Source organism: Pundamilia nyererei, unplaced genomic scaffold (assembly GCF_000239375.1).
Source record: "Pundamilia nyererei isolate P.nyererei 1_Seehausen unplaced genomic scaffold, PunNye1.0 scaffold00037, whole genome shotgun sequence".
Taxonomy (NCBI): Eukaryota; Metazoa; Chordata; class Actinopteri; order Cichliformes; family Cichlidae; genus Pundamilia; species Pundamilia nyererei.
In genome coordinates, this window is record NW_005187438.1 from 979,854 (window position 1) to 992,876 (window position 13,023).

Genomic DNA, 13,023 nt, shown 5'->3' on the forward strand with positions numbered 1-13,023 from the left:
CCTGTTTGGACTGTTAATGCTTTACACTTCAAATCAACGATGGATGCTTGGCTTGAGACCGAAAACAAGGGAGTTCCACCAAATCTGCAAGCTTTTGATGAGCACGTGGTTTTACAGATGAGCATGTGGTTTTAAACTATTACACGTGAACATTATTTATGCTTTGTGACTTTTGACATTGCCAAAGTGTGCAGGCTAAACCTACTCTCTGCCATGTTGGTCTCTTCTAAAAAATCATGCTGCCAAAGATGTCCCACTTGCTATCCTTCTTCCTTCACCAGCATTAATTACAGTTTAAGATGAGCAGCGTCAGTTATTTTAGAAAGGCGAAAATAAAATATGCATATAACTGATTTGAAGACTGTTTTTTTTTTTTTTACCTTTATTATAAGTGTGTGAAAACAAAACCTGTTTCTCATTTATTCTTATGCACTAAGGCACTCAAACCCAGTGTACTTTGAAAAAGTAATTAATTATAGTTACTAGTTACTTCTTCAAAAATGTATTCAGATCATTATGTATTTCATTCCTTATGTGCTTGTATATTATCAATACAAACAACAGCAGTAAGAAACCTAGTTTTAAATAGCTCTATATAGCATTATTATCACTTTGACATTCAGATCAGTCTATTGACCTTGAAGAAGAGGTCAGAGATCAAATGTGACATGATATTTTAAATATTTAGAGCGTACTTTATATTCCGATAATGCCCACCACACATGAAAGAAATGGAGTTTCTAAGTTATAAGGCTTTTTTGTCAGTTTGTGACAAATAAAGCTTGAGGTTGACCGTTGACCTCAATCTACATCCCAAGTTTTTATCAGAATGAATTCAAAATGTATTTTTCTATCGTGTTACAGATAGAAAATACTGGCGCGGGAAGAGGTACCCCTCAGCGCCCTAGTATATACCTACACTATCAATTTCAAAATCTTATGTCGCCTTGTTCTCAAGTTATCGCATTCACAAACCTTTCAGAAAAACTGACCTCTGACCTTGAGGTCAAAGTCAATGAGATTTGAACTAAGGTTTTTAGTAGATGCGCCTATGGTATCGATTTCAAAATCCTAGGCGACTTCTTTCTCGAGTTATTGCATTCACAAAACTTTCAGAAAACTTGACCTCTGACCTTGACCTTGAGGTTGAGGTTACTCTGATTCGAACACGTCTGAGATTTTTAGGAGATACACCTTTGATATCCATTTGAAACTCTTACGCTGCTTTGTTGTTGAGCTGAGTCCGCCTGCCAGGCAGGATGACGACAATAAAGACATACATGCAAATGATGCCAAAAACATGGTATCCTTGGTAGAGGTAAATTTGAACTCCTCATTTGATGTTAGAACTCAAAAAATATAAGCAGTGTGAAAATAAGAATAGGACATTTTAGGTTTAACTAAAGATGCAAACCTTATGTAAGTTAAGTAAACTAGAAAATATGATGTGATTCAACCAAATCCTGGTGTAATCTCTTTTAAAGAGATGTGTAGTTTAGAGGCTAAAATAGGCTAGTAATTAACAATTTCCAACATTACAGCACAGGCTCAGCTTCTCACTTCCCTCCCTCTGAGTTTGCTACCTCGTGTTTGTGTGTTTAAGTGATGAAATCTACATTAGCGGAGCAGCAATGAACGTTTCTCTGAACTAAAAGAAGACCTGGGACCTAGTTAGTTTGCATGAACAGTGATGCTATCAGAGCGGAAAAAAGTTCAGTCCACAAATGACTTTCATAAGAAAACAAAGAAGAGTTTTACACATGTTAGCGATTGCTATCATAAATGTGTTTTATTCACTTTGGGGACTCATTATGTATGATTAAGCTGACTAATTTTATTATGCTTTTTTAATTTTTATTTTAAGGGTGAGACTTTGAGCTCTGCTGTGGCAGAACCCTAGAAAAGGAAATCAATAGGTCTCCTTTTAGACGCACAGAGTCCTATAAACAATCCCAGAAAAAGATCGATACGCTACAGGAAAGTGAACAAGGGAGCACAGAGGAGTCAGGCGCCCAAGCACCTCGTATCACAGATATCATAGTCTTCTTTAAAGAATATCAGATACCATGTTGTTCTGTGGGGCTAAGATAAGTTTTTATCAACACAGTTTCCCAACTCCAGAGAGAAATAAAAAAAACTGCATAATGTTTGGATCTTCTAACTTGAAGGACTCCGTGGTATAAATATTCACTATGTCGCAAATAATGCTGTGTCTCCTGCAAAAAACTGGAACTCGGCCTGAAGTCGACCGTATTTCTTCTGTCATTTTCAGCTGAGATAAAGAGACGCTTAACACAAGGAAGCAACTCGGGTCCAGGCTTGTTTACAGCACATATACAGTACGTTGCAAAAATGATCTTTAGGGGCATATCTTGAATTGGTGCATTGTTTCGAGTGAATCACACTTAAAAACAGCTGATGGTCACAAGTTTTCCACTGCATGGCAGATTGTTTTCTGTAGTGCTTAGGGGTTTGACCTTAATATCAGTTTGACACGCCTTCATGATGCACATTTACTTTGACTGCTGACCAAGCTGCCTTTCTGTGGAAGTGCTCCTGAGTATGAAAAAAATGTGAGGTAGGCTAATCGGACAGGCAAGATGGAAATGCTTTAATTTTGCAAGCACCGAGAAGGCGAACGCTGCACTAAACGGTCGATTAAGGCGAGATAAACCAAAGCACCTCAAAATAAAGTCACAAAGTATTCTTTTCTCTCTCAAAAACCACCGAAAGAATTTTTTCAAACATTCAGCCCACCTTTTCTAGCCAGTGCCGAGCTGAAAATTAGGCCTGAGCTAAATGTCAGAGGGCTGTTCACACTTAGAATGTCTCTCTGCTCCTCTAATGACTGTGGAACACGGGGCATTATCTTTAGTACATGCGACAGGATAAGGAGAACTGCTGTGAGGAGCTGTGCATAACTCTCCATAGAGTGCAATTAAGAGCTCATACATAGTGTGTATCCCTTCGAATTCTGCAATAGAGCTGATCTGGGAGAGGACAGAGTGTACTATAGCAATAATGACACTCTGCTGATAACATTTGGTTGCAGGGAAATAGTCCGTGTTAAAGGTTTCAAAAACTTCCAGAGATAAACCGTGGTCAGCAAAACATCGAAATGATAAAGAGATGTTTTTAAAAGCTTTTGACTCCCTGAATATTGCTCAAAGCAAAACTGTGTAACTTCTGAAAGGAGAACTCTTTCACATATAAAAAAAATTATTTCACGAGCAATCCAGTGCACACCTGTTAAATGCAGAGTTCTGAAGAGCCAACGCTATTATGGGTGACAGAAGTGGTGATCTTGGTAGACTAGTTAGTCGAAATCATAGACTAGTTAACTAGTTAGAATCAGCCAATCACATAGATATGTTCAGATACAGTCAAGGTGACCAAACTTGAGCATCAGACTGGTGGAGAAAGGTGATTTAAGTGCTGGTGAATGTGACTTGTTTGTTGGGTTTGTTGGTGTTGGTCTGAGTATTTCAGAATCTCCTAATCTACTGGGATTTCCCCACACAAACATCTCCAGGGTTTACTGAGAATGGTCAGAAAAAGACAAAATATCCAGTAAATTCTCTGGGAGACAACGTCCTGTTGAAGTCACAGGTCAGAGGAAAATGGCCAGCTTCAAGCTCTTTGGACGGGAACATTCAATCAAGCAACCACTCATTGCAACCAGGATATGCAGAAGAGTATCTCTGAACACACATGAGCTTCAGCAGCATTAGACCACACTGGGTGCCACTCCATACTGAGGCCACAGGCTACAGTTTGCACTGGTTCACCAAAACTGGACAAGAGAAGTTTGGAAAGATGTTGCCAGGTCTAATGAGACTCGAATTCTGTTGCATCATTTGGACGGTCAGTATTATAAGAAATTATATGTCTATGTCTACAATTTGAACCCTTTAATACCAACCGAGCTCTTTTAAATGCCACAGCGTATCCGAGTGTTGCTGCTGACTATGTCCATGTCTTGGGGACCACAGGGTAACCTCATCTGACAGCTCATTCCAGGAGAATAATAAGATAAGATAGAACTTTATTAATCCCTCGGGTGGGTTCCTCTGGGAAATTCGACTTCCAAAAAAAAGCACAGCAACGACCGAAGTTACAGTTACAGAATTGTTATATACACACACACACACACACACACACACACACACACACATATATATATATAAATACAGAGACAAATATAAATTAAATATACAAAGGGGATAAATAGAGTAAATAGGAATAAAAAATAAAAATACAAGTGAATTGCACATTTCAAGTATTGAGTCTATTGCACAGTTGACTATTTACAAAAAGTATTGCACAAGGTATTGTACAGTGAGGTGAAGAGGCACTACAGCTTAGTTGTTCCCCCCTCCTGTGTCCCCTCCCTCTCCCCTCCAGAGAGGAGTTAAACAGTCTGATGGCGTGTGGGACAAAGGAGTTTTTAAGTCTGTTAGTTCTTGTCTTGGGGAGAAGCAACCTGTCACTGAACAGACTCTTCTGATTGTTTCTGATAATGTGACATGTCACAAAGCTCAGATCATCTCAAACTGTTTTTGAACATGACGATGAGTTCACTGTACTCAAATTTCACCAGATTGCAATCCAATAGTGCACCCTTTGGTATGCAGTGGAACAGGCAATTCATATCATGAATGTGCAGCTGACAAATCTGCAGTAACTGTGTGATTTTAGCTTATCAATATGGACCAAAGTGTCTGAGGAACATTTTCAGCACCTTGTTGAATATGAGCAATAGGGGTGGGTTTTAATAATCGATTTATCGATTAAAATCGATTCTGGCTTGGATAACGTGATATCGATTCATTAAAATCCTGAAGCGATTTTTTAATACAAATTTATTTTTCCGAAATGTCAGAATCTCAGGTGAAACCTCACAAAATTCCGACAACCACCAAACAGCTAAAACAGTAAATGAGAGCACGAACACGGATTCTGCACAAAGACGTAAACACAAAGTGCGGACCCGCCGACGTATCAGAATCAGTGAGATGTCACCTTTCTCACCCGACGGCACGGACACGGTCGGGGCTGAAAGCTGACAGCTCGCTCATTCTGATGTTTCAGCGGCTCCGCGCTTTGTGTTTACGTCGTTTTTTTCGCTGATTCTAAAGCTGTTAGTTTTATCTCTCTCCAAACATTATTGACTGAACCAGCAGCAAAAGAAGATCCAAACTACGCTTCACTTAAACATCGTCATGAATTCCCTCTTACTTTTGCTGTTTTGCTTCTACCAGGATAAAATCACACTTCATGCACAGCTCTCTCTCTCTCTCTCTCTGTACTTGAAGAACAGTTTCTTGTCTAAAAATCTGTTTTCTGCATTATTTGCTTGCTTGTTACGCACAAGACGACCGTTATTTACAGCACTGTCGGCCGCTGTTTTTTTTTCCTTTTACTTACTTCCCAAAAAGAAAACCTAATTTCTGCCGTTCAATAGGCTACTGAACAAATTTAAACTTTTTAAAATTATGCAAAATGCAAAACGCTTAGCCGTGTCTCTAATAAAACCACTGTAACTTCAGAGGTAATGTTCATATGTTGATTAATGGTTTTCTTTCATTTTTGATGCACTGCAGAATATTTTTATAAAATCCAAGGCCAGGAAAATCACCTTCATGTTTTTCTGTGTTTTATCTTCAGCTACTTTGACACAAAGGCATCTGCTGTGATGCTTGCACCTTTGATAAAGTCTTGCGAGTGTCAGCTTCCTTTTTATAGATACAAAAATATGTAAATGTACTGATCTGAATTATAATACTTCTGACTGTCTGAGGCAAAATTTCCAAGATTTAAATCGCATTGAATCGAATCGAATCAAATTGAATTGAATCGTGGATCGAATCGATTCGGACCTTGTGAATCGGAATCGAATCGATTCTAGAAATCAGTGATGATAACCAGCCCCAATGAGCAATGAGCTACAGCCATTGGATAAAGTGGCCAATACCTGCATTACCTAAAGGTTTCTACACACCAGATGCAATAATCTTTTCATAAAATAATACTATTTTACCTCAGACACACAGCTAGACACTGCTCCAAGTCAATCAGTTCTCTAAAATGATTTCTCTTCCTCCTCCGCCTGGCACCAACTCTGCCAATTAGAGCTCAAACTGTCCCACGGACATCCTGAAATATGTATGAAAACGGTTGTGATGGACCCAGAATTTCAGATTTTTCCTTTCCTTTCCTAGGTTTAAAAACAACAACACAACAACATCATCATCGTCTGATGTGTTGATGTTGTTGTGTTGTTTTTGTTCGAATCTAATAAAATTGGCACCAACAATGTAAATTTTAAGCCTTAATAACAACTTTATGTTCAGTTCAATTCAATTTTATTTGTATAGCATCAAATCGTAACAACAGTTGCCTCAAGGTAAAGATCCTACAGTAATATGGATATAATCATACACATATGAATAGAACACTCCTATACAGTTGCAATTACAAGGGCAAATTACACATAAAGAGGAATAGTACCTGACTGTGAACAGATTTAATTCAGCTCTTAACATGGGAGTCTGCGGGTACTAAATTTTGGAAGTACCGTATTTTTCGGACCATAAGACGCACCAGATTATAAGGCGCATTAAGCGTAACAAAACAGTAAAAAGGGGTCAAATTTTACTCTTCTCATTCTTCTTGCTTCCTCCACTTCTGTACCATTAATTCGTTAATGTTGAATTCTTCTCTCTTCACCATCGGAAACCCTCACGTTAACTTTTATTGAGTGGAAAAAAGTTAGCTTTTATCCAGCTTCACTGTGTTTATGCTATGCTAACAAAGCTGTGTTGCTAGCGATCACGTAGCACATTATATACCAGCTAGTCCAACTTCAGTAACCCTACAAATGTCACTGCGGTTTAGTTTTCTGTCTTCATTTATGTTGGAAGTGATAGCAGAGCTGTACGTTTTAAATTTTCAGAAATCTCTCAGTCAGAACATGGCATATCATGTTTAGATACGAACTAGCGAGCTAACTTCCTGCTAACTTCTAACTCCATTAAAAAAGAATTTTAATAAATTCTGTTTTCATGGATGCCTGGATATTAAACTTAACTTACACCTGGTAAAGCAGCAACACTGATCATTTTATTAAAGATGAAAGAATTTAGATGGTTTTTTAACTCTCAGTGATGCCGCAGCGTTTGACTTTGCAACCTGAAGCGGACGGAGTTTTGGACCCAGATTACTCCACGAGGCTCTTGACTACGGTAGCTGTAATGCTCCGACTATCCATCAAGCAGTGCGGCTTCGTAGCTTACCAAAGTTGTACAACAACATTTTTTGACAGATTTTTGAACACCATGTACCACATAAAATCCATTTGAGGTCAGTAAGCACAACCAGAATTCAGACGCACCAGATTATAAGGTGCACTGTCGATTTTTGAGAAAATTAAAGGATTTTAAGTGCGCCTTTTAGTGCAGAAAATGTGGTAGCTACAAGAAGTCACTACAAGAGGAACTGCTGTTTTAGTCAAAATACATTTGAATAGCAGCCCAAAGATATTGGGCAAATATTGTAAGGTTGTTGACTGTATTTTTGTCCAAATACGGCCAACAGCTTCTATCTTCCTCCCATTCAACATTCTACATTACCTTCAGTTGTTCAACAAAGCCAAAGAAGTAACCATGAAAGGACAACGTAAGCTTTGCTGTTTACAATATATAAACAAGAATTAAAAATATTTTCAACACAACATCTTTCTCCCCCTCCGCTTTTCATATTGTTTACATTGCGCATAGTTTCTGGTTGTGTGTAACATCATGTTAAAATCAAACAGATGAGCAGTGCTGAGGCAAAGTTTTGATTATGGTATTTTGTTTATCAACTTCCAAATTATCCACTTTTTCTAATGACCGAGGAGTTGTTAGTGTTTCATTTAACTTATAGTATGGTACAGTGCCTCCATATATAAAGTGGTTAACATGTTTTAATAGGACACTGGCATGGGCACCTAAGCATACACTGAAGCCAATTAAAGTGTGAACCTGAATGCTAACACAGAGACAGACTTAGTGCTGTTTCCTCTTTGCACATATTACTAATTTGGAAAACTGATAAGGTCTTTGCTCTGGTGTTTGGCCTCTATGTGTACATACTGAACATGACGACATAGCTTCCTCTGGTAATTCCCAATAATGAGATGACCTTTTCCAGTTTCCAAAATACCCTTTTCAGCTTTGGCAGGAAATTATTAGTGTTGCAATTTTTCCCTAAGAGAAAAACTCGCAAAGCGGGGGATTATGATCTGTCTTTAGCCATCTCTTTTCAATTCCCACACCAAAATATTCTGATTACTCTCCACTGAGTAGAGATTGGTGTTATGCAGAGGAAAGCAGAGCAATAACTGTTTCTGCAACTACCCCCTCCAACTCGGTGAAGACTTTCTGACATTGTGCAATAATCAACATAATTCTTTGCTGACAGAATAGCAGCCACACCTAATGCTGATCAGCAGATTAGTCAATAGGAATATTTTAAAGGCTTCTCTGCAGCTCAGAGCACCAAAATACTAATTTATCCCAGATCATGAAGTCTTTACTGCCATATATTTATATTCTAACAAAGACGTATTGCAAAGATGTGACTTTTCTTGTGAGATGAGTCATTCACTGAGGCAAATCATCTGGTCCCAATTGTTGTGTTTACTGAAAAGCTAATATAAAAGCATAAAAAATGCTTGACTCTGCTTCTCAGAAGTTTTCACAGTCTCTCTGCAACTAAAGCACACCAGGAGTGCCAGTCTTAAAGGGGGCCGGCACTTTGAGGCAATTCAGTTATGCCGTTAAATAAATCACAGTGAAGCATTTGAAAAGGATTTTGAATGGCATTTGGACCTGGATTTGAGGACCTCATGCTCTGCGGAAACTAAAAAGCAGAATTTGAAACCGTACTTCAGGCCACCTTAACAATAGTGAGGGAAAGTGGCACACAAGGACTGTATCAAACATGCAGTGAAATTGCCAAGGGGAGTTCACATTTGCATGACACTGTGGCGGTCTTGTTTATTAGCATGCAACCTCAGCTTTTGCATTTTTGCATCGGCAACCCCTCCACCCCCAGCCCACCGCCCCGCAAACCCCTTACCCCACCCCTCCCCTCCTGGAACTGAATCCTTTCCACCACTTTGACGGCGGGCCTTGCTGTTTGGGCACGCTCAGCGAGCGTAGCTAATCAGCCAAGCTGAGCCATGTCCTTTGACGGAGAGAAATCCTGCTTCCTGTTGGAGCGCTGCTGCAGATGAACTTGTGGTGCTGTGACTCCAGAGGGGGTTGGAGTTATGGATCAGCATTTGTTGTGTCACAATCATTCTTTCAGAATTGGCAGGAACAAGTTTCCCCTCAAATGATTATAATCCGGCTGCTCCCAGAGTTTTGCAAGGTGTGTGGAAGTCCTTTCTCCTCTCCTCTCTACAGAGTAGCATAGCTTCATGCATATGTAGAGGCATAAATTTTGCAGTTCACAATTTAAGGTGATATTCAAAGCTTAATAGTCTCTACTATGTATATATCCAGCTCTGCAGGTTTCCCCAGTAATTGGTGCTAACATCTGAAGACTATGTAGGCATATAGCGTCGAAGATACACCTCCTTTACTGCAACAACGGCAGAGAATAAATTCTATCACAGCATCGGGGAATGAAAAAGAATATTAAAATGCAGCATTAGCATTTTAACATTATATTCAGAGACAGCAGATAAATGGACACTGACTGCTGGAGATTAGTTGTTCTTTTTTGGAAGTGAGAGCATAGCAGCACACCGGGAGATAGAGGCATCTAAGACAACACGGTGACCCTTGGTGAAGCAACAGAAAAAACTGTGTACATTTTGACGGCATCATAAATCATGGGGCTCATGGCAGGCAGCCCAATTGTGCTGTGAGGGCAGGTTGAAGCTACCATCATCCCTCCTCCCGAGTCCCCTGGCTGTGTCTGAAGAAAGAAGTGGAACGGCGAAAACATGTCTGCTCTCTCCGTCTCCTTTTTCTATCAGCATTGATATCTCAGTGGGCGGGGTGAGCGGCGACAGTCACGGTGTAGTCACAACACTGTGACTCTGCGGCAGTTTGATACAGAATTTACAAAGTCTGAGCAAAAACAGCACATGATCCCAGAGTGTGTGTGATTTAGCATGGTTGAAATGCACTGAAATGCACTCTGGGAGGAAGTCTTCCCAGTGTTTTAACTTAGAGAGAAACGGAACATGAAAGTGCTGTAAGAGTGAGCGAGAGGCAGAGGAAAGAAAAGGCAGACAGTGAGAGTTTGCCAAAAAAAGATTCTAAGTCAGCCTTGGTGTGTGGGTTTGGAGAAGGGCTGGTCAAAATCATCTTTATCCTGAAAGTGGAAGTCTCCGGGCTTAGTGATCACAACAAACATGGCCAGCTTGGGTTTCGGCTTTGGTTAAGATGACTCCAGGGAGTGTGGACAGTGGGAGGAGGCCTTGGATGCTTTCCTTTCCTTTTCCTTTCACTTCTCATTCTCCCCACCCACTCCAGCAGCTGTTGACGTGGGCCATCATGGGGAATTTGTACAGTCTCATTCAGTTGGGGGAAAGGATTAGTCCTGAGCTCAACTACACATGGACTTAGACTGCCCCCTATTAATAAATCCTCCTGTGATGCTGTATATTCATCTGGACATTTTTTTTTCTTCCCCACGTTCCAAGTAGCTAGTGGACATGAGCACAGCGGCATGCTAATCTGCCTGTTATAAAAGTTACGGAGAGAAGGAGAGAAAAAAATGACGTGACAAATTGAAAGAGGGTAGAGAGAGAGACGAAAAAATGGCCTTCTTCTTCTTTTGCATAATTTGGTTCCTATTAGCAACATCATTCAGTGGGTTTTTCAGATGATAATTTGGAAATCTGGGGTTGCGGCGCTAATCCAGCGGCATTACACTTTACCGAGGGATTACTGAGTGACAACTTCAAGTGAAACGAAAGATGTAAGGGCCTCTTAAGCCGTGTTCCTATTAAAAGCCACAGTGCGGCGTGACACTGTGGCAGGCTTCATTGCACACTTGCCAACTAGTCGGGGATATATATCCCCTGATAAACGCTCCAACGCTCATAGGGATTTCTTCATCTTTTTTTAATTTTATTTTTTATTTCTTCACCCTCTGCATTCAACTATTTTTAAAATATTTTTTCAGACTGGCTTTTATATTTTTGCAGCGTACTGGATGTGCGGGTTGTTTTTCAGGGCAAGGTTGTGTGTTGAAGACCTGGCAATTTTTGGAAGGAAGGCTGAGGGGCTCCTTTTTTGATGTTTTTCAACCTTTCTGATGCTACTTTGCTATCCGAGGTAGCACAGAAGTCATTTAATGCTTTATCCAGGTGACTCCAAAGGAAAATTTAATAAGTTCTTTTTTTCTGCAGTCACGTTAAAATCCTCTCAGGTGTTCACAGAAATTACAATGCAATTCTAAGTTTTGGCAACTTGAATTTTAACCATCATCTCTATTATTCTTATCTTTATGCAAACACTGTGCTTAACAAAGAAATTGCAACATTATGAAACAGGTTGCAAACAAGCCTACATTCAAAGAACTGTAATATATACAGGTTGTAGTACCTCTTCTACCCTCCAGACTAGTTTCTTTTCTTTGGTCCGCACCTGCTTCCCTGCTTTAACTTGTGGCTTCTTGTACCTTTATGCATGCAGCAGTGGCCACATCCCTGACAATAGCTGTAATAGGTTGTTTTGACCAGGTGGAGGTTAGCTGATGGGTCTAAAACATTCAGTGAGCTTGGGTTTGTTTTTCTGTGCATGCAAAACCTTGACTCTAGTGGACTACACAAATTGAGGAATGATGGTGGGGAAATAGGCAGCTCCAGCAAAGTGCTATGAAGCATAATCAAGACACTGCTGGTCATCTGTTGCATCATTTCCAGCTGTCTCGGCTAAGTCATGCCACTAGATACTTATGGGTTGGAATGAGAACGTGTGGCTTCCAGTTTTGATACCCAAAGTCACAAAGTCTTCACAAGCAAAGGATGGACAAACACATAGATATAACTGAAGGTAAGATAATTATCGGTATACCTGTTAAATCGCATGTGGACTAATTAGCCTTGCACTACTGTAGTGTGCGGTACCTTTCAGAGGTGCTACTTAAGTGTGGACAGGCAGACAGTTTTTGCAACACTATATAATGTCTTTAAATTATGTGCTGGCACCAGGTAAATCAGCAAGCTTCTCCTCCATTACCTGAGTTCCCAGGGTGATGAGTTCTGCTGCAGAAAATGTAGCAATTTTCTCTGTGCACTTGTTCACATATGTGAACATTGGTTGTTTTAACTCAGTAAAGTTTTGGTTGTGTCTTGTATGATACTGTGAGACTAGTTTGGAAAAGAAAACAGGGTGTTCTAATGTTATGTTTGTTATAGGTGTAACTCAAGAACAATGCTGTTGTTTTATTCATGTGGTGAAGGTGCTGATAGGTTGGCATCCATCGTTTGATATTCTAATTATTATAAAGTCAGTTGGGAGTATTAAAAGATACTCTAACCAGTTTTTGCAAGAAACTCATGTAGCTAGGTTACCTTAATTGTCAAAATGCAATACTTTCTTCATTTTCAAGTAGTACATTTTTTAGAGTGCGTACTTGTATAGTATTTTCACAGTCTTTCTACACTCTGTTTTTTCCACAGTTGGGTTTTACGCTCGCCACAACTTTGCTGCTAACTATGACCGTTTGTGAGCACTTATAATATAATTAGTGCTAAATTCTTTTACGCGTAATTCTTCTACACTGAAGGGGCCAGTTTAACAAGTAAAAACACTGAATTATGCCATAATGTGTGTATCTATTATGTACTTTTATCTGAAATGTCTGGAAAATATCTTCTGCTGTAATCTGGCTAGCTAACATTAGCATAGAAATAGGGTTAATGATGTTTCTGTCTCCTGCTTGCTAAACATTGTTTGGTGGTGCCTAGCTTTAGGCTACACAGCCTGAAGGTGCTAGGTGTCTTCTACATGGTCA